This window comes from Balaenoptera borealis (assembly GCF_965194805.1).
Source record: "Balaenoptera borealis genome assembly, chromosome: 9".
NCBI lineage: Eukaryota > Metazoa > Chordata > Mammalia > Artiodactyla > Balaenopteridae > Balaenoptera > Balaenoptera borealis.
This window is the reverse complement of record NC_138873.1, coordinates 74,499,576-74,520,516: the sequence shown is the minus strand read 5'-3', so window position 1 is coordinate 74,520,516 and position 20,941 is coordinate 74,499,576.

Genomic DNA, 20,941 nt, shown 5'->3' with positions numbered 1-20,941 from the left:
TTTTATAATGGGGTTTAGCTGCTTTTCACTGCTGTGTTTATGCCGCTTTATACCCACTTGACTCACTTACAGAGAGATATCAATACATAGGTTTTAAGATTCTTACTAGTCAGATATATTCTTGGGCGGTGAATAGGGGGTGTTGAGTCCAGTTCACTGAGCAAGGAGTAGGTCTTGTGTATTACATATTGGGTTTCTGGAACGGTATCTGAGCTAATTTGAAACCCTTGTTTTATGCATCACCCCACCTCACCTTTCCCGTTAAGCAGCCATAGTGTGTTTTCTAAACGTGTGACTCTGTTCTGTTTTGTAATTCAGTTCAAGGGTAGCGGTTTTTACATTCCCTGTATAAGTGATATCTTATGATAAGTGTCTTTTTCTGTGTGACTTATTTCACTTAGAATCGTCATACCTAAATCCACTCATCATGCTGCTACTAGCCTTATGACATTGATTTCATGGCTGAGTGATATTCCATTGTACATAAGGACCGCAACTTCTTTATCCATTCTTCTCTTTCCTGGGATATTTAAGGTGTAACGAAGTGGAGGTTCTTGTCAACAGAGTAGCCCAAAACTTTGGGGTGCCTGTGTCTTGCTGAGTTTTAGTTTTCCCAATTTATACGCCCATGAGTGGAAGTGCCCTATGCTCTCTAAGCTGAGTTTTTTAGATGTCTCAGGACACACCGTACACTTCTCCAGAGTGGCTGTTGGCAATTTACATCCCGCCCATCAGCGTAGCAAGGCTCCCATTTCTCCATGGCCTGTCCTGCATTTCTGGTTTTGACACTTTATTCAGCATGGCCCTTTTGACCGATGGGAAGCGAGACTTCTTTGGAGCGCTGATTTGCCTTTCCAGGTTGCTTGGTTGGCCAGAAAGGGCGTATGCGTTTTTTCCTGAATATATTCAGGAAAAAACGCATACGCCCTTTTTGGCCAAGGGCATCATTGTCGAGGTTTTGCCGCTTTTCCTGTGCTTTAAAGGCGATTCGAATCTACCTCCTGAAATCTGTTTCCTGCAATTCTGCCTTGCTTTCAAATCCTCTTCGTTGCCTTCCCTCAATATATTTCTGGGCGAGAGTTATCATTTCTAAGTCTGCAGGTTTGTGAATTGCAGTGCCCCTGAGCTCCATTCTTCAACTCGCTTTCTTGGGAGCTGGCCACAAAAGCGCAGGATTGCTTCAGGCCGTATTCTGGTTCCTGGAGGCAGGCTGAGCCTGTGGTTAATTCTTCTTCCTGATGGGAAAAATAGAGTGACCTGTGCCTGTCCCAACACCTAGAGCTAGTCTCTCATTGGTTCCCCCTCTTCCCGTTCATCCTCAGGACAAATTGCAACCTGTACGGAACAGGAGGATAAAGGTGCTGATTCTCCAAGGAGGGAGATTTCTAGTAAAGCGGCTGGAATGGCGAACCGGAGCACAAGGAGATGAGAAATGAGGTGCGTTTTAGAAACCTTTCCCGATCACACGGTGTACCATCTTCGGGGTTTCTCATGCATGTTTTCAAAGTAGGACGATGCCCCTGAACCTGGAGATTTGGGAACCATGGGATGGGTACCACGCCGTATTACTTTAAAGGGTCTGCGTTTGCTCACCCAACCTCACCAAACCTCTCAGCCCCAAGAGTGTCCACCCTTATGTCTCAATCACCTGTGGGTCTAGATATGGTCAATCCAGGTGGCATCACAGCCCCTGAACGAATTTTGTAAGAATTTCTCTCTCTTTCACTGTCTTTGTTTCACGGGTTTTGAAACGTAATTGATTTTTATAATGGGGTTTAGCTGGTTTTCACTGCTGTGTTTATGCCGCTTTATACCCACTTGACTCACTTACAGAGAGATATCAATACATAGGTTTTAAGATTCTTACTAGTCAGATATATTCTTGGGCGGTGAATAGGGGGTGTTGAGTCCAGTTCACTGAGCAAGGAGTAGGTCTTGTCTCTTACATATTGGGTTTCTGGAACGGTATCTGAGCTAATTTGAAACCCTTGTTTTATGCATCACCCCACCTCACCTTTCCCGTTAAGCAGCCATAGTGTGTTTTCTAAACGTGTGACTCTGTTCTGTTTTGTAATTCAGTTCAAGGGTAGCGGTTTTTACATTCCCTCTATAAGTGATATCTTATGATAAGTGTCTTTTTCTGTGTGACTTATTTCACTTAGAATCGTCATACCTAAATCCACTCATCATGCTGCTACTAGCCTTATGACATTGATTTCATGGCTGAGTGATATTCCATTGTACATAAGGACCGCAACTTCTTTATCCATTCTTCTCTTTCCTGGGATATTTAAGGTGTAACGAAGTGGAGGTTCTTGTCAACAGAGTAGCCCAAAACTTTGGGGTGCCTGTGTCTTGCTGAGTTTTAGTTTTCCCAATTTATACGCCCATGAGTGGAAGTGCCCTATGCTCTCTAAGCTGAGTTTTTTAGATGTCTCAGGACACACCGTACACTTCTCCAGAGTGGCTGTTGGCAATTTACATCCCGCCCATCAGCGTAGCAAGGCTCCCATTTCTCCATGGCCTGTCCTGCATTTCTGGTTTTGACACTTTATTCAGCATGGCCCTTTTGACCGATGGGAAGCGAGACTTCTTTGTAGCGCTGATTTGCCTTTCCAGGTTGCTTGGTTGGCCAAAAAGGGCGTATGCGTTTTTTCCTGAATATATTCAGGAAAAAACGCATACGCCCTTTTTGGCCAAGGGCATCATTGTCGAGGTTTTGCCGCTTTTCCTGTGCTTTAAAGGCGATTCGAATCTACCTCCTGAAATCTGTTTCCTGCAATTCTGCCTTGCTTTCAAATCCTCTTCGTTGCCTTCCCTCAATATATTTCTGGGCGAGAGTTATCATTTCTAAGTCTGCAGGTTTGTGAATTGCAGTGCCCCTGAGCTCCATTCTTCAACTCGCTTTCTTGGGAGCTGGCCGCAAAAGCGCAGGATTGCTTCAGGCCGTATTCTGCTTCCTGGCGGCAGGCTGAGCCTGTGGTTAATTCTTCTTCCTGATGGGAAAATAGAGTGACCTGTGCCTGTCCCAACACCTAGAGCTAGTCTCTCATTGGTTCCCCCTCTTCCCGTTCATCCTCAGGACAAATTGCAACCTGTACGGAACAGGAGGATAAAGGTGCTGATTCTCCAAGGAGGGAGATTGCTAGGAAAGCGGCTGGAATGGCGAACCGGAGCACAAGGAGATGAGAAATGAGGTGCGTTTTAGAAACCTTTCCCGATCACACGGTGTACCATCTTCGGGGTTTCTCATGCATGTTTTCAAAGTAGGACGATGCCCCTGAACCTGGAGATTTGGGACCCATGGGATGGGTACCACGCCGTATTACTTTAAAGGGTCTGCCTTTGCTCACCCAACCTCACCAAACCTCTCAGCCCCAAGAGTGTCCACCCTTATGTCTCAATCAGCTGTGGGTCTAGATATGGTCAATCCAGGTGGCATCACAGCCCCTGAACGAATTTTGTAAGAATTTCTCTCTCTTTCACTGTCTTTGTTTCACGGGTTTTGAAAAGTAATTGATTTTTATAATGGGGTTTAGCTGCTTTTCACTGCTGTGTTTATGCCGCTTTATACCCACTTGACTCACTTACAGAGAGAAATCAATACATAGGTTTTAAGATTCTTACTAGTCAGATATATTCTTGGGCGGTGAATAGGGGGCGTTGAGTCCAGTTCACTGAGCAAGGAGTAGGTCTTGTCTATTACATATTGGGTTTCTGGAACGGTATCTGAGCTAATTTGAAACCCTTGTTTTATGCATCACCCCACCTCACCTTTCCCGTTAAGCAGCCATAGTGTGTTTTCTAAACGTGTGACTCTGTTCTGTTTTGTAATTCAGTTCAAGGGTAGCGGTTTTTACATTCCCTCTATAAGTGATATCTCATGATAAGTGTCTTTTTCTGTGTGACTTATTTCACTTAGAATCGTCATACCTAAATCCACTCATCATGCTGCTACTAGCCTTATGACATTGATTTCATGGCTGAGTGATATGCCATTGTACATAAGGACCGCAACTTCTTTATCCATTCTTCTCTTTCCTGGGATATTTAAGGTGTAACGAAGTGGAGGTTCTTGTCAACAGAGTAGCCCAAAACTTTGGGGTGCCTGTGTCTTGCTGAGTTTTAGTTTTCCCAATTTATACGCCCATGAGTGGAAGTGCCCTCTGCTCTCTAAGCTGAGTTTTTTAGATGTCTCAGGACACACCGTACACTTCTCCAGAGTGGCTGTTGGCAATTTACATCCCGCCCATCAGCGTAGCAAGGCTCCCATTTCTCCATGGCCTGTCCTGCATTTCTGGTTTTGACACTTTATTCAGCATGGCCCTTTTGACCGATGGGAAGCGAGACTTCTTTGGAGCGCTGATTTGCCTTTCCAGGTTGCTTGGTTGGCCAGAAAGGGCGTATGCGTTTTTTCCTGAATATATTCAGGAAAAAACGCATACGCCCTTTTTGGCCAAGGGCATCATTGTCGAGGTTTTGCCGCTTTTCCTGTGCTTTAAAGGCGATTCGAATCTACCTCCTGAAATCTGTTTCCTGCAATTCTGCCTTGCTTTCAAATCCTCTTCGTTGCCTTCCCTCAATATATTTCTGGGCGAGAGTTATCATTTCTAAGTCTGCAGGTTTGTGAATTGCAGTGCCCCTGAGCTCCATTCTTCAACTCGCTTTCTTGGGAGCTGGCCACAAAAGCGCAGGATTGCTTCAGGCCGTATTCTGGTTCCTGGAGGCAGGCTGAGCCTGTGGTTAATTCTTCTTCCTGATGGGAAAAATAGAGTGACCTGTGCCTGTCCCAACACCTAGAGCTAGTCTCTCATTGGTTCCCCCTCTTCCCGTTCATCCTCAGGACAAATTGCAACCTGTACGGAACAGGAGGATAAAGGTGCTGATTCTCCAAGGAGGGAGATTGCTAGGAAAGCGGCTGGAATGGCGAACCGGAGCACAAGGAGATGAGAAATGAGGTGCGTTTTAGAAACCTTTCCCGATCACACGGTGTACCATCTTCGGGGTTTCTCATGCATGTTTTCAAAGTAGGACGATGCCCCTGAACCTGGAGATTTGGGAACCATGGGATGGGTACCACGCCGTATTACTTTAAAGGGTCTGCCTTTGCTCACCCAACCTCACCAAACCTCTCAGCCCCAAGAGTGTCCACCCTTATGTCTCAATCAGCTGTGGGTCTAGATATGGTCAATCCAGGTGGCATCACAGCCCCTGAACGAATTTTGTAAGAATTTCTCTCTCTTTCACTGTCTTTGTTTCACGGGTTTTGAAAAGTAATTGATTTTTATAATGGGGTTTAGCTGCTTTTCACTGCTGTGTTTATGCCGCTTTATACCCACTTGACTCACTTACAGAGAGAAATCAATACATAGGTTTTAAGATTCTTACTAGTCAGATATATTCTTGGGCGGTGAATAGGGGGCGTTGAGTCCAGTTCACTGAGCAAGGAGTAGGTCTTGTCTATTACATATTGGGTTTATGGAACGGTATCTGAGCTAATTTGAAACCCTTGTTTTATGCATCACCCCACCTCACCTTTCCCGTTAAGCAGCCATAGTGTGTTTTCTAAACGTGTGACTCTGTTCTGTTTTGTAATTCAGTTCAAGGGTAGCGGTTTTTACATTCCCTCTATAAGTGATATCTCATGATAAGTGTCTTTTTCTGTGTGACTTATTTCACTTAGAATCGTCATACCTAAATCCACTCATCATGCTGCTACTAGCCTTATGACATTGATTTCATGGCTGAGTGATATGCCATTGTACATAAGGACCGCAACTTCTTTATCCATTCTTCTCTTTCCTGGGATATTTAAGGTGTAACGAAGTGGAGGTTCTTGTCAACAGAGTAGCCCAAAACTTTGGGGTGCCTGTGTCTTGCTGAGTTTTAGTTTTCCCAATTTATACGCCCATGAGTGGAAGTGCCCTCTGCTCTCTAAGCTGAGTTTTTTAGATGTCTCAGGACACACCGTACACTTCTCCAGAGTGGCTGTTGGCAATTTACATCCCGCCCATCAGCGTAGCAAGGCTCCCATTTCTCCATGGCCTGTCCTGCATTTCTGGTTTTGACACTTTATTCAGCATGGCCCTTTTGACCGATGGGAAGCGAGACTTCTTTGTAGCGCTGATTTGCCTTTCCAGGTTGCTTGGTTGGCCAAAAAGGGCGTATGCGTTTTTTCCTGAATATATTCAGGAAAAAACGCATACGCCCTTTTTGGCCAAGGGCATCATTGTCGAGGTTTTGCCGCTTTTCCTGTGCTTTAAAGGCGATTCGAATCTACCTCCTGAAATCTGTTTCCTGCAATTCTGCCTTGCTTTCAAATCCTCTTCGTTGCCTTCCCTCAATATATTTGTGGACGAGAGTTATCATTTCTAAGTCTGCAGGTTTGTGAATTGCAGTGCCCCTGAGCTCCATTCTTCAACTCGCTTTCTTGGGAGCTGGCCGCAAAAGCGCAGGATTGCTTCAGGCCGTATTCTTCTTCCTGGCGGCAGGCTGAGCCTGTGGTTAATTCTTCTTCCTGATGGGAAAATAGTGTGACCTGTGCCTGTCCCAACACCTAGAGCTAGTCTCTCATTGGTTCCCCCTCTTCCCGTTCATCCTCAGGACAAATTGCAACCTGTACGGAACAGGAGGATAAAGGTGCTGATTCTCCAAGGAGGGAGATTGCTAGGAAAGCGGCTGGAATGGCGAACCGGAGCACAAGGAGATGAGAAATGAGGTGCGTTTTAGAAACCTTTCCCGATCACACGGTGTACCATCTTCGGGGTTTCTCATGCATGTTTTCAATGTAGGACGATGCCCTTGAACCTGGAGATTTGGGACCCATGGGATGGGTACCACGCCGTATTACTTTAAAGGCTCTGCGTTTGCTCACCCAACCTCACCAAACCTCTCAGCCCCAAGAGTGTCCACCCTTATGTCTCAATCAGCTGTGGGTCTAGATATGGTCAATCCAGGTGGCATCACAGCCCCTGAACGAATTTTGTAAGAATTTCTCTCTCTTTCACTGTCTTTGTTTCACGGGTTTTGAAACGTAATTGATTTTTATAATGGGGTTTAGCTGCTTTTCACTGCTGTGTTTATGCCGCTTTATACCCACTTGACTCACTTACAGAGAGATATCAATACATAGGTTTTAAGATTCTTACTAGTCAGATATATTCTTGGGCGGTGAATAGGGGGTGTTGAGTCCAGTTCACTGAGCAAGGAGTAGGTCTTGTGTATTACATATTGGGTTTCTGGAACGGTATCTGAGCTAATTTGAAACCCTTGTTTTATGCATCACCCCACCTCACCTTTCCCGTTAAGCAGCCATAGTGTGTTTTCTAAACGTGTGACTCTGTTCTGTTTTGTAATTCAGTTCAAGGGTAGCGGTTTTTACATTCCCTCTATAAGTGATATCTTATGATAAGTGTCTTTTTCTGTGTGACTTATTTCACTTAGAATCGTCATACCTAAATCCACTCATCATGCTGCTACTAGCCTTATGACATTGATTTCATGGCTGAGTGATATTCCATTGTACATAAGGACCGCAACTTCTTTATCCATTCTTCTCTTTCCTGGGATATTTAAGGTGTAACGAAGTGGAGGTTCTTGTCAACAGAGTAGCCCAAAACTTTGGGGTGCCTGTGTCTTGCTGAGTTTTAGTTTTCCCAATTTATACGCCCATGAGTGGAAGTGCCCTATGCTCTCTAAGCTGAGTTTTTTAGATGTCTCAGGACACACCGTACACTTCTCCAGAGTGGCTGTTGGCAATTTACATCCCGCCCATCAGCGTAGCAAGGCTCCCATTTCTCCATGGCCTGTCCTGCATTTCTGGTTTTGACACTTTATTCAGCATGGCCCTTTTGACCGATGGGAAGCGAGACTTCTTTGGAGCGCTGATTTGCCTTTCCAGGTTGCTTGGTTGGCCAGAAAGGGCGTATGCGTTTTTTCCTGAATATATTCAGGAAAAAACGCATACGCCCTTTTTGGCCAAGGGCATCATTGTCGAGGTTTTGCCGCTTTTCCTGTGCTTTAAAGGCGATTCGAATCTACCTCCTGAAATCTGTTTCCTGCAATTCTGCCTTGCTTTCAAATCCTCTTCGTTGCCTTCCCTCAATATATTTCTGGGCGAGAGTTATCATTTCTAAGTCTGCAGGTTTGTGAATTGCAGTGCCCCTGAGCTCCATTCTTCAACTCGCTTTCTTGGGAGCTGGCCACAAAAGCGCAGGATTGCTTCAGGCCGTATTCTGGTTCCTGGAGGCAGGCTGAGCCTGTGGTTAATTCTTCTTCCTGATGGGAAAAATAGAGTGACCTGTGCCTGTCCCAACACCTAGAGCTAGTCTCTCATTGGTTCCCCCTCTTCCCGTTCATCCTCAGGACAAATTGCAACCTGTACGGAACAGGAGGATAAAGGTGCTGATTCTCCAAGGAGGGAGATTTCTAGTAAAGCGGCTGGAATGGCGAACCGGAGCACAAGGAGATGAGAAATGAGGTGCGTTTTAGAAACCTTTCCCGATCACACGGTGTACCATCTTCGGGGTTTCTCATGCATGTTTTCAAAGTAGGACGATGCCCCTGAACCTGGAGATTTGGGAACCATGGGATGGGTACCACGCCGTATTACTTTAAAGGGTCTGCGTTTGCTCACCCAACCTCACCAAACCTCTCAGCCCCAAGAGTGTCCACCCTTATGTCTCAATCACCTGTGGGTCTAGATATGGTCAATCCAGGTGGCATCACAGCCCCTGAACGAATTTTGTAAGAATTTCTCTCTCTTTCACTGTCTTTGTTTCACGGGTTTTGAAACGTAATTGATTTTTATAATGGGGTTTAGCTGGTTTTCACTGCTGTGTTTATGCCGCTTTATACCCACTTGACTCACTTACAGAGAGATATCAATACATAGGTTTTAAGATTCTTACTAGTCAGATATATTCTTGGGCGGTGAATAGGGGGTGTTGAGTCCAGTTCACTGAGCAAGGAGTAGGTCTTGTCTCTTACATATTGGGTTTCTGGAACGGTATCTGAGCTAATTTGAAACCCTTGTTTTATGCATCACCCCACCTCACCTTTCCCGTTAAGCAGCCATAGTGTGTTTTCTAAACGTGTGACTCTGTTCTGTTTTGTAATTCAGTTCAAGGGTAGCGGTTTTTACATTCCCTCTATAAGTGATATCTTATGATAAGTGTCTTTTTCTGTGTGACTTATTTCACTTAGAATCGTCATACCTAAATCCACTCATCATGCTGCTACTAGCCTTATGACATTGATTTCATGGCTGAGTGATATTCCATTGTACATAAGGACCGCAACTTCTTTATCCATTCTTCTCTTTCCTGGGATATTTAAGGTGTAACGAAGTGGAGGTTCTTGTCAACAGAGTAGCCCAAAACTTTGGGGTGCCTGTGTCTTGCTGAGTTTTAGTTTTCCCAATTTATACGCCCATGAGTGGAAGTGCCCTATGCTCTCTAAGCTGAGTTTTTTAGATGTCTCAGGACACACCGTACACTTCTCCAGAGTGGCTGTTGGCAATTTACATCCCGCCCATCAGCGTAGCAAGGCTCCCATTTCTCCATGGCCTGTCCTGCATTTCTGGTTTTGACACTTTATTCAGCATGGCCCTTTTGACCGATGGGAAGCGAGACTTCTTTGTAGCGCTGATTTGCCTTTCCAGGTTGCTTGGTTGGCCAAAAAGGGCGTATGCGTTTTTTCCTGAATATATTCAGGAAAAAACGCATACGCCCTTTTTGGCCAAGGGCATCATTGTCGAGGTTTTGCCGCTTTTCCTGTGCTTTAAAGGCGATTCGAATCTACCTCCTGAAATCTGTTTCCTGCAATTCTGCCTTGCTTTCAAATCCTCTTCGTTGCCTTCCCTCAATATATTTCTGGGCGAGAGTTATCATTTCTAAGTCTGCAGGTTTGTGAATTGCAGTGCCCCTGAGCTCCATTCTTCAACTCGCTTTCTTGGGAGCTGGCCGCAAAAGCGCAGGATTGCTTCAGGCCGTATTCTGCTTCCTGGCGGCAGGCTGAGCCTGTGGTTAATTCTTCTTCCTGATGGGAAAATAGAGTGACCTGTGCCTGTCCCAACACCTAGAGCTAGTCTCTCATTGGTTCCCCCTCTTCCCGTTCATCCTCAGGACAAATTGCAACCTGTACGGAACAGGAGGATAAAGGTGCTGATTCTCCAAGGAGGGAGATTGCTAGGAAAGCGGCTGGAATGGCGAACCGGAGCACAAGGAGATGAGAAATGAGGTGCGTTTTAGAAACCTTTCCCGATCACACGGTGTACCATCTTCGGGGTTTCTCATGCATGTTTTCAAAGTAGGACGATGCCCCTGAACCTGGAGATTTGGGACCCATGGGATGGGTACCACGCCGTATTACTTTAAAGGGTCTGCCTTTGCTCACCCAACCTCACCAAACCTCTCAGCCCCAAGAGTGTCCACCCTTATGTCTCAATCAGCTGTGGGTCTAGATATGGTCAATCCAGGTGGCATCACAGCCCCTGAACGAATTTTGTAAGAATTTCTCTCTCTTTCACTGTCTTTGTTTCACGGGTTTTGAAAAGTAATTGATTTTTATAATGGGGTTTAGCTGCTTTTCACTGCTGTGTTTATGCCGCTTTATACCCACTTGACTCACTTACAGAGAGAAATCAATACATAGGTTTTAAGATTCTTACTAGTCAGATATATTCTTGGGCGGTGAATAGGGGGCGTTGAGTCCAGTTCACTGAGCAAGGAGTAGGTCTTGTCTATTACATATTGGGTTTATGGAACGGTATCTGAGCTAATTTGAAACCCTTGTTTTATGCATCACCCCACCTCACCTTTCCCGTTAAGCAGCCATAGTGTGTTTTCTAAACGTGTGACTCTGTTCTGTTTTGTAATTCAGTTCAAGGGTAGCGGTTTTTACATTCCCTCTATAAGTGATATCTCATGATAAGTGTCTTTTTCTGTGTGACTTATTTCACTTAGAATCGTCATACCTAAATCCACTCATCATGCTGCTACTAGCCTTATGACATTGATTTCATGGCTGAGTGATATGCCATTGTACATAAGGACCGCAACTTCTTTATCCATTCTTCTCTTTCCTGGGATATTTAAGGTGTAACGAAGTGGAGGTTCTTGTCAACAGAGTAGCCCAAAACTTTGGGGTGCCTGTGTCTTGCTGAGTTTTAGTTTTCCCAATTTATACGCCCATGAGTGGAAGTGCCCTCTGCTCTCTAAGCTGAGTTTTTTAGATGTCTCAGGACACACCGTACACTTCTCCAGAGTGGCTGTTGGCAATTTACATCCCGCCCATCAGCGTAGCAAGGCTCCCATTTCTCCATGGCCTGTCCTGCATTTCTGGTTTTGACACTTTATTCAGCATGGCCCTTTTGACCGATGGGAAGCGAGACTTCTTTGGAGCGCTGATTTGCCTTTCCAGGTTGCTTGGTTGGCCAGAAAGGGCGTATGCGTTTTTTCCTGAATATATTCAGGAAAAAACGCATACGCCCTTTTTGGCCAAGGGCATCATTGTCGAGGTTTTGCCGCTTTTCCTGTGCTTTAAAGGCGATTCGAATCTACCTCCTGAAATCTGTTTCCTGCAATTCTGCCTTGCTTTCAAATCCTCTTCGTTGCCTTCCCTCAATATATTTCTGGGCGAGAGTTATCATTTCTAAGTCTGCAGGTTTGTGAATTGCAGTGCCCCTGAGCTCCATTCTTCAACTCGCTTTCTTGGGAGCTGGCCACAAAAGCGCAGGATTGCTTCAGGCCGTATTCTGGTTCCTGGAGGCAGGCTGAGCCTGTGGTTAATTCTTCTTCCTGATGGGAAAAATAGAGTGACCTGTGCCTGTCCCAACACCTAGAGCTAGTCTCTCATTGGTTCCCCCTCTTCCCGTTCATCCTCAGGACAAATTGCAACCTGTACGGAACAGGAGGATAAAGGTGCTGATTCTCCAAGGAGGGAGATTGCTAGGAAAGCGGCTGGAATGGCGAACCGGAGCACAAGGAGATGAGAAATGAGGTGCGTTTTAGAAACCTTTCCCGATCACACGGTGTACCATCTTCGGGGTTTCTCATGCATGTTTTCAAAGTAGGACGATGCCCCTGAACCTGGAGATTTGGGAACCATGGGATGGGTACCACGCCGTATTACTTTAAAGGGTCTGCCTTTGCTCACCCAACCTCACCAAACCTCTCAGCCCCAAGAGTGTCCACCCTTATGTCTCAATCAGCTGTGGGTCTAGATATGGTCAATCCAGGTGGCATCACAGCCCCTGAACGAATTTTGTAAGAATTTCTCTCTCTTTCACTGTCTTTGTTTCACGGGTTTTGAAAAGTAATTGATTTTTATAATGGGGTTTAGCTGCTTTTCACTGCTGTGTTTATGCCGCTTTATACCCACTTGACTCACTTACAGAGAGAAATCAATACATAGGTTTTAAGATTCTTACTAGTCAGATATATTCTTGGGCGGTGAATAGGGGGCGTTGAGTCCAGTTCACTGAGCAAGGAGTAGGTCTTGTCTATTACATATTGGGTTTATGGAACGGTATCTGAGCTAATTTGAAACCCTTGTTTTATGCATCACCCCACCTCACCTTTCCCGTTAAGCAGCCATAGTGTGTTTTCTAAACGTGTGACTCTGTTCTGTTTTGTAATTCAGTTCAAGGGTAGCGGTTTTTACATTCCCTCTATAAGTGATATCTCATGATAAGTGTCTTTTTCTGTGTGACTTATTTCACTTAGAATCGTCATACCTAAATCCACTCATCATGCTGCTACTAGCCTTATGACATTGATTTCATGGCTGAGTGATATGCCATTGTACATAAGGACCGCAACTTCTTTATCCATTCTTCTCTTTCCTGGGATATTTAAGGTGTAACGAAGTGGAGGTTCTTGTCAACAGAGTAGCCCAAAACTTTGGGGTGCCTGTGTCTTGCTGAGTTTTAGTTTTCCCAATTTATACGCCCATGAGTGGAAGTGCCCTCTGCTCTCTAAGCTGAGTTTTTTAGATGTCTCAGGACACACCGTACACTTCTCCAGAGTGGCTGTTGGCAATTTACATCCCGCCCATCAGCGTAGCAAGGCTCCCATTTCTCCATGGCCTGTCCTGCATTTCTGGTTTTGACACTTTATTCAGCATGGCCCTTTTGACCGATGGGAAGCGAGACTTCTTTGTAGCGCTGATTTGCCTTTCCAGGTTGCTTGGTTGGCCAAAAAGGGCGTATGCGTTTTTTCCTGAATATATTCAGGAAAAAACGCATACGCCCTTTTTGGCCAAGGGCATCATTGTCGAGGTTTTGCCGCTTTTCCTGTGCTTTAAAGGCGATTCGAATCTACCTCCTGAAATCTGTTTCCTGCAATTCTGCCTTGCTTTCAAATCCTCTTCGTTGCCTTCCCTCAATATATTTGTGGACGAGAGTTATCATTTCTAAGTCTGCAGGTTTGTGAATTGCAGTGCCCCTGAGCTCCATTCTTCAACTCGCTTTCTTGGGAGCTGGCCGCAAAAGCGCAGGATTGCTTCAGGCCGTATTCTTCTTCCTGGCGGCAGGCTGAGCCTGTGGTTAATTCTTCTTCCTGATGGGAAAATAGTGTGACCTGTGCCTGTCCCAACACCTAGAGCTAGTCTCTCATTGGTTCCCCCTCTTCCCGTTCATCCTCAGGACAAATTGCAACCTGTACGGAACAGGAGGATAAAGGTGCTGATTCTCCAAGGAGGGAGATTGCTAGGAAAGCGGCTGGAATGGCGAACCGGAGCACAAGGAGATGAGAAATGAGGTGCGTTTTAGAAACCTTTCCCGATCACACGGTGTACCATCTTCGGGGTTTCTCATGCATGTTTTCAATGTAGGACGATGCCCTTGAACCTGGAGATTTGGGACCCATGGGATGGGTACCACGCCGTATTACTTTAAAGGCTCTGCGTTTGCTCACCCAACCTCACCAAACCTCTCAGCCCCAAGAGTGTCCACCCTTATGTCTCAATCAGCTGTGGGTCTAGATATGGTCAATCCAGGTGGCATCACAGCCCCTGAACGAATTTTGTAAGAATTTCTCTCTCTTTCACTGTCTTTGTTTCACGGGTTTTGAAAAGTAATTGATTTTTATAATGGGGTTTAGCTGCTTTTCACTGCTGTGTTTATGCCGCTTTACACCCACTTGACTCACTTACAGAGAGATATCAATACATAGGTTTTAAGATTCTTACTAGTCAGATATATTCTTGGGCGGTGAATAGGGGGTGTTGAGTCCAGTTCACTGAGCAAGGAGTAGGTCTTGTGTATTACATATTGGGTTTCTGGAACGGTATCTGAGCTAATTTGAAACCCTTGTTTTATGCATCACCCCACCTCACCTTTCCCGTTAAGCAGCCATAGTGTGTTTTCTAAACGTGTGACTCTGTTCTGTTTTGTAATTCAGTTCAAGGGTAGCGGTTTTTACATTCCCTCTATAAGTGATATCTTATGATAAGTGTCTTTTTCTGTGTGACTTATTTCACTTAGAATCGTCATACCTAAATCCACTCATCATGCTGCTACTAGCCTTATGATATTGATTTCATGGCTGAGTGATATTCCATTGTACATAAGGACCGCAACTTCTTTATCCATTCTTCTCTTTCCTGGGATATTTAAGGTGTAACGAAGTGGAGGTTCTTGTCAACAGAGTAGCCCAAAACTTTGGGGTGCCTGTGTCTTGCTGAGTTTTAGTTTTCCCAATTTATACGCCCATGAGTGGAAGTGCCCTATGCTCTCTAAGCTGAGTTTTTTAGATGTCTCAGGACACACCGTACACTTCTCCAGAGTGGCTGTTGGCAATTTACATCCCGCCCATCAGCGTAGCAAGGCTCCCATTTCTCCATGGCCTGTCCTGCATTTCTGGTTTTGACACTTTATTCAGCATGGCCCTTTTGACCGATGGGAAGCGAGACTTCTTTGTAGCGCTGATTTGCCTTTCCAGGTTGCTTGGTTGGCCAAAAAGGGCGTATGCGTTTTTTCCTGAATATATTCAGGAAAAAACGCATACGCCCTTTTTGGCCAAGGGCATCATTGTCGAGGTTTTGCCGCTTTTCCTGTGCTTTAAAGGCGATTCGAATCTACCTCCTGAAATCTGTTTCCTGCAATTCTGCCTTGCTTTCAAATCCTCTTCGTTGCCTTCCCTCAATATATTTCTGGGCGAGAGTTATCATTTCTAAGTCTGCAGGTTTGTGAATTGCAGTGCCCCTGAGCTCCATTCTTCAACTCGCTTTCTTGGGAGCTGGCCGCAAAAGCGCAGGATTGCTTCAGGCCGTATTCTGGTTCCTGGAGGCAGGCTGAGCCTGTGGTTAATTCTTCTTCCTGATGGGAAAAATAGAGTGACCTGTGCCTGTCCCAACACCTAGAGCTAGTCTCTCATTGGTTCCCCCTCTTCCCGTTCATCCTCAGGACAAATTGCAACCTGTACGGAACAGGAGGATAAAGGTGCTGATTCTCCAAGGAGGGAGATTTCTAGTAAAGCGGCTCGAATGGTGAACCGGAGCACAAGGAGATGAGAAATGAGGTGCGTTTTAGAAACCTTTCCCGATCACACGGTGTACCATCTTCGGGGTTTCTCATGCATGTTTTCAAAGTAGGACGATGCCCCTGAACCTGGAGATTTGGGAACCATGGGATGGGTACCACGCCGTATTACTTTAAAGGGTCTGCGTTTGCTCACCCAACCTCACCAAACCTCTCAGCCCCAAGAGTGTCCACCCTTATGTCTCAATCAGCTGTGGGTCTAGATATGGTCAATCCAGGTGGCATCACAGCCCCTGAACGAATTTTGTAAGAATTTCTCTCTCTTTCACTGTCTTTGTTTCACGGGTTTTGAAACGTAATTGATTTTTATAATGGGGTTTAGCTGCTTTTCACTGCTGTGTTTATGCCGCTTTATACCCACTTGACTCACTTACAGAGAGATATCAATACATAGGTTTTAAGATTCTTACTAGTCAGATATATTCTTGGGCGGTGAATAGGGGGTGTTGAGTCCAGTTCACTGAGCAAGGAGTAGGTCTTGTGTATTACATATTGGGTTTCTGGAACGGTATCTGAGCTAATTTGAAACCCTTGTTTTATGCATCACCCCACCTCACCTTTCCCGTTAAGCAGCCATAGTGTGTTTTCTAAACGTGTGACTCTGTTCTGTTTTGTAATTCAGTTCAAGGGTAGCGGTTTTTACATTCCCTCTATAAGTGATATCTTATGATAAGTGTCTTTTTCTGTGTGACTTATTTCACTTAGAATCGTCATACCTAAATCCACTCATCATGCTGCTACTAGCCTTATGACATTGATTTCATGGCTGAGTGATATTCCATTGTACATAAGGACCGCAACTTCTTTATCCATTCTTCTCTTTCCTGGGATATTTAAGGTGTAACGAAGTGGAGGTTCTTGTCAACAGAGTAGCCCAAAACTTTGGGGTGCCTGTGTCTTGCTGAGTTTTAGTTTTCCCAATTTATACGCCCATGAGTGGAAGTGCCCTATGCTCTCTAAGCTGAGTTTTTTAGATGTCTCAGGACACACCGTACACTTCTCCAGAGTGGCTGTTGGCAATTTACATCCCGCCCATCAGCGTAGCAAGGCTCCCATTTCTCCATGGCCTGTCCTGCATTTCTGGTTTTGACACTTTATTCAGCATGGCCCTTTTGACCGATGGGAAGCGAGACTTCTTTGTAGCGCTGATTTGCCTTTCCAGGTTGCTTGGTTGGCCAAAAAGGGCGTATGCGTTTTTTCCTGAATATATTCAGGAAAAAACGCATACGCCCTTTTTGGCCAAGGGCATCATTGTCGAGGTTTTGCCGCTTTTCCTGTGCTTTAAAGGCGATTCGAATCTACCTCCTGAAATCTGTTTCCTGCAATTCTGCCTTGCTTTCAAATCCTCTTCGTTGCCTTCCCTCAATATATTTGTGGACGAGAGTTATCATGTCTAAGTCTGCAGGTTTGGGAATTGCAGTGCCCCTGAGCTCCATTCTTCAACTCGCTTTCTTGGGAGCTGGCCGCAAAAGCGCAGGATTGCTTCAGGCCGTATTCTGGTTCCTGGAGGCAGGCTGAGCCTGTGGTTAATTCTTCTCCCTGATGGGAAAAATAGAGTGACCTGTGCCTGTCCCAACACCTAGAGCTAGTCTCTCATTGGTTCCCCCTCTTCCCGTTCATCCTCAGGACAAATTGCAACCTGTACGGAACAGGAGGATAAAGGTGCTGATTCTCCAAGGAGGGAGATTTCTAGTAAAGCGGCTGGAATGGCGAACCGGAGCACAAGGAGATGAGAAATGAAGTTTGTTTTAGAAACCTTTCCCGATCACACGGTGTACCATCTTCGGGGTTTCTCATGCATGTTTTCAAAATAGGACGATGCCCCTGAACCTGGAGATTTGGGAACCATGGGATGGGTACCACGCCGTATTACTTTAAAGGGTCTGCGTTTGCTCACCCAACCTCACCAAACCTCTCAGCCCCAAGAGTGTCCACCCTTATGTCTCAATCAGCTGTGGGTCTAGATATGGTCAATCCAGGTGGCATCACAGCCCCTGAACGAATTTTGTAAGAATTTCTCTCTCTTTCACTGTCTTTGTTTCACGGGTTTTGAAACGTAATTGATTTTTATAATGGGGTTTAGCTGCTTTTCACTGCTGTGTTTATGCCGCTTTATACCCACTTGACTCACTTACAGAGAGATATCAATACATAGGTTTTAAGATTCTTACTAGTCAGATATATTCTTGGGCGGTGAATAGGGGGTGTTGAGTCCAGTTCACTGAGCAAGGAGTAGGTCTTGTGTATTACATATTGGGTTTCTGGAACGGTATCTGAGCTAATTTGAAACCCTTGTTTTATGCATCACCCCACCTCACCTTTCCCGTTAAGCAGCCATAGTGTGTTTTCTAAACGTGTGACTCTGTTCTGTTTTGTAATTCAGTTCAAGGGTAGCGGTTTTTACATTCCCTGTATAAGTGATATCTTATGATAAGTGTCTTTTTCTGTGTGACTTATTTCACTTAGAATCGTCATACCTAAATCCACTCATCATGCTGCTACTAGCCTTATGACATTGATTTCATGGCTGAGTGATATTCCATTGTACATAAGGACCGCAACTTCTTTATCCATTCTTCTCTTTCCTGGGATATTTAAGGTGTAACGAAGTGGAGGTTCTTGTCAACAGAGTAGCCCAAAACTTTGGGGTGCCTGTGTCTTGCTGAGTTTTAGTTTTCCCAATTTATACGCCCATGAGTGGAAGTGCCCTATGCTCTCTAAGCTGAGTTTTTTAGATGTCTCAGGACACACCGTACACTTCTCCAGAGTGGCTGTTGGCAATTTACATCCCGCCCATCAGCGTAGCAAGGCTCCCATTTCTCCATGGCCTGTCCTGCATTTCTGGTTTTGACACTTTATTCAGCATGGCCCTTTTGACCGATGGGAAGCGAGACTTCTTTGTAGCGCTGATTTGCCTTTCCAGGTTGCTTGGTTGGCCAAAAAGGGCGTATGCGTTTTTTCCTGAATATATTCAGGAAAAAACGCATACGCCCTTTTTGGCCAAGGGCATCATTGTCGAGGTTTTGCCGCTTTTCCTGTGCTTTAAAGGCGATTCGAATCTACCTCCTGAAATCTGTTTCCTGCAATTCTGCCTTGCTTTCAAATCCTCTTCGTTGCCTTCCCTCAATATATTTGTGGACGAGAGTTATCATGTCTAAGTCTGCAGGTTTGGGAATTGCAGTGCCCCTGAGCTCCATTCTTCAACTCGCTTTCTTGGGAGCTGGCCGCAAAAGCGCAGGATTGCTTCAGGCCGTATTCTGGTTCCTGGAGGCAGGCTGAGCCTGTGGTTAATTCTTCTCCCTGATGGGAAAAATAGAGTGACCTGTGCCTGTCCCAACACCTAGAGCTAGTCTCTCATTGGTTCCCCCTCTTCCCGTTCATCCTCAGGACAAATTGCAACCTGTACGGAACAGGAGGATAAAGGTGCTGATTCTCCAAGGAGGGAGATTTCTAGTAAAGCGGCTGGAATGGCGAACCGGAGCACAAGGAGATGAGAAATGAGGTGCGTTTTAGAAACCTTTCCCGATCACACGGTGTACCATCTTCGGGGTTTCTCATGCATGTTTTCAATGTAGGACGATGCCCTTGAACCTGGAGATTTGGGACCCATGGGATGGGTACCACGCCGTATTACTTTAAAGGGTCTGCGTTTGCTCACCCAACCTCACCAAACCTCTCAGCCCCAAGAGTGTCCACCCTTATGTCTCAATCAGCTGTGGGTCTAGATATGGTCAATCCAGGTGGCATCACAGCCCCTGAACGAATTTTGTAAGAATTTCTCTCTCTTTCACTGTCTTTGTTTCACGGGTTTTGAAAAGTAATTGATTTTTATAATGGGGTTTAGCTGCTTTTCACTGCTGTGTTTATGCCGCTTTACACCCACTTGACTCACTTACAGAGAGATATCAATACATAGGTTTTAAGATTCTTACTAGTCAGATATATTCTTGGGCGGTGAATAGGGGGTGTTGACTCCAGTTCACTGAGCAAGGAATAGGTCTTGTCTCTTACATATTGGGTTTTTGGAACGGTATCTGAGCTAATTTGAAACCCTTGTTTTATGCATCACCCCACCTCACCTTTCCCGTTAAGCAGCCATAGTGTGTTTTCTAAACGTGTGACTCTGTTCTGTTTTGTAATTCAGTTCAAGGGTAGCAGTTTTTACATTCCCTCTATAAGTGATATCTTATGATAAGTGTCTTTTTCTGTGTGACTTATTTCACTTAGAATCGTCATACCTAAATCCACTCATCATGCTGCTACTAGCCTTATGACATTGATTTCATGGCTGAGTGATATTCCATTGTACATAAGGACCACAACTTCTTTATCCATTCTTCTCTTTCCGGGGATATTTAAGGTGTAACGAAGTGGAGGTTCTTGTCAACAGAGTAGCCCAAAACTTTGGGGTGCCTGTGTCTTGCTGATTTTTAGTTTTCCCAATTTATACGCCCATGAGTGGAAGTGCCCTATGCTCTCTAAGCTGAGTTTTTTAGATGTTTCAGGACACACCGTACACTTCTCCAGAGTGGCTGTTGGCAATTTACATCCCGCCCATCAGCGTAGCAAGGCTCCCATTTCTCCATGGCCTGTCCTGCATTTCTGGTTTTGACACTTTATTCAGCATGGCCCTTTTGACCGATGGGAAGCGAGACTTCTTTGTAGCGCTGATTTGCCTTTCCAGGTTGCTTGGTTGGCCAAAAAGGGCGTATGCGTTTTTTCCTGAATATATTCAGGAAAAAACGCATACGCCCTTTTTGGCCAAGGGCATCATTGTCGAGGTTTTGCCGCTTTTCCTGTGCTTTAAAGGCGATTCGAATCTACCTCCTGAAATCTGTTTCCTGCAATTCTGCCTTGCTTTCAAATCCTCTTCGTTGCCTTCCCTCAATATATTTGTGGACGAGAGTTATCATGTCTAAGTCTGCAGGTTTGGGAATTGCAGTGCCCCTGAGCTCCATTCTTCAACTCGCTTTCTTGGGAGCTGGCCGCAAAAGCGCAGGATTGCTTCAGGCCGTATTCTGGTTCCCGGAGGCAGGCTGAGCCTGTGGTTAATTCTTCTTCCTGATGGGAAAAATAGAGTGACCTGTGCCTGTCCCAACACCTAGAGCTAGTCTCTCATTGGTTCCCCCTCTTCCCGTTCATCCTCAGGACAAATTGCAACCTGTACGGAACAGGAGGATAAAGGTGCTGATTCTCCAAGGAGGGAGATTTCTAGTAAAGCGGCTGGAATGGCGAACCGGAGCACAAGGAGATGAGAAATGAGGTTTGTTTTAGAAACCTTTCCCGATCACACGGTGTACCATCTTCGGGGTTTCTCATGCATGTTTTCAAAGTAGGACGATGCCCCTGAACCTGGAGATTTGGGAACCATGGGATGGGTACCACGCCGTATTACTTTAA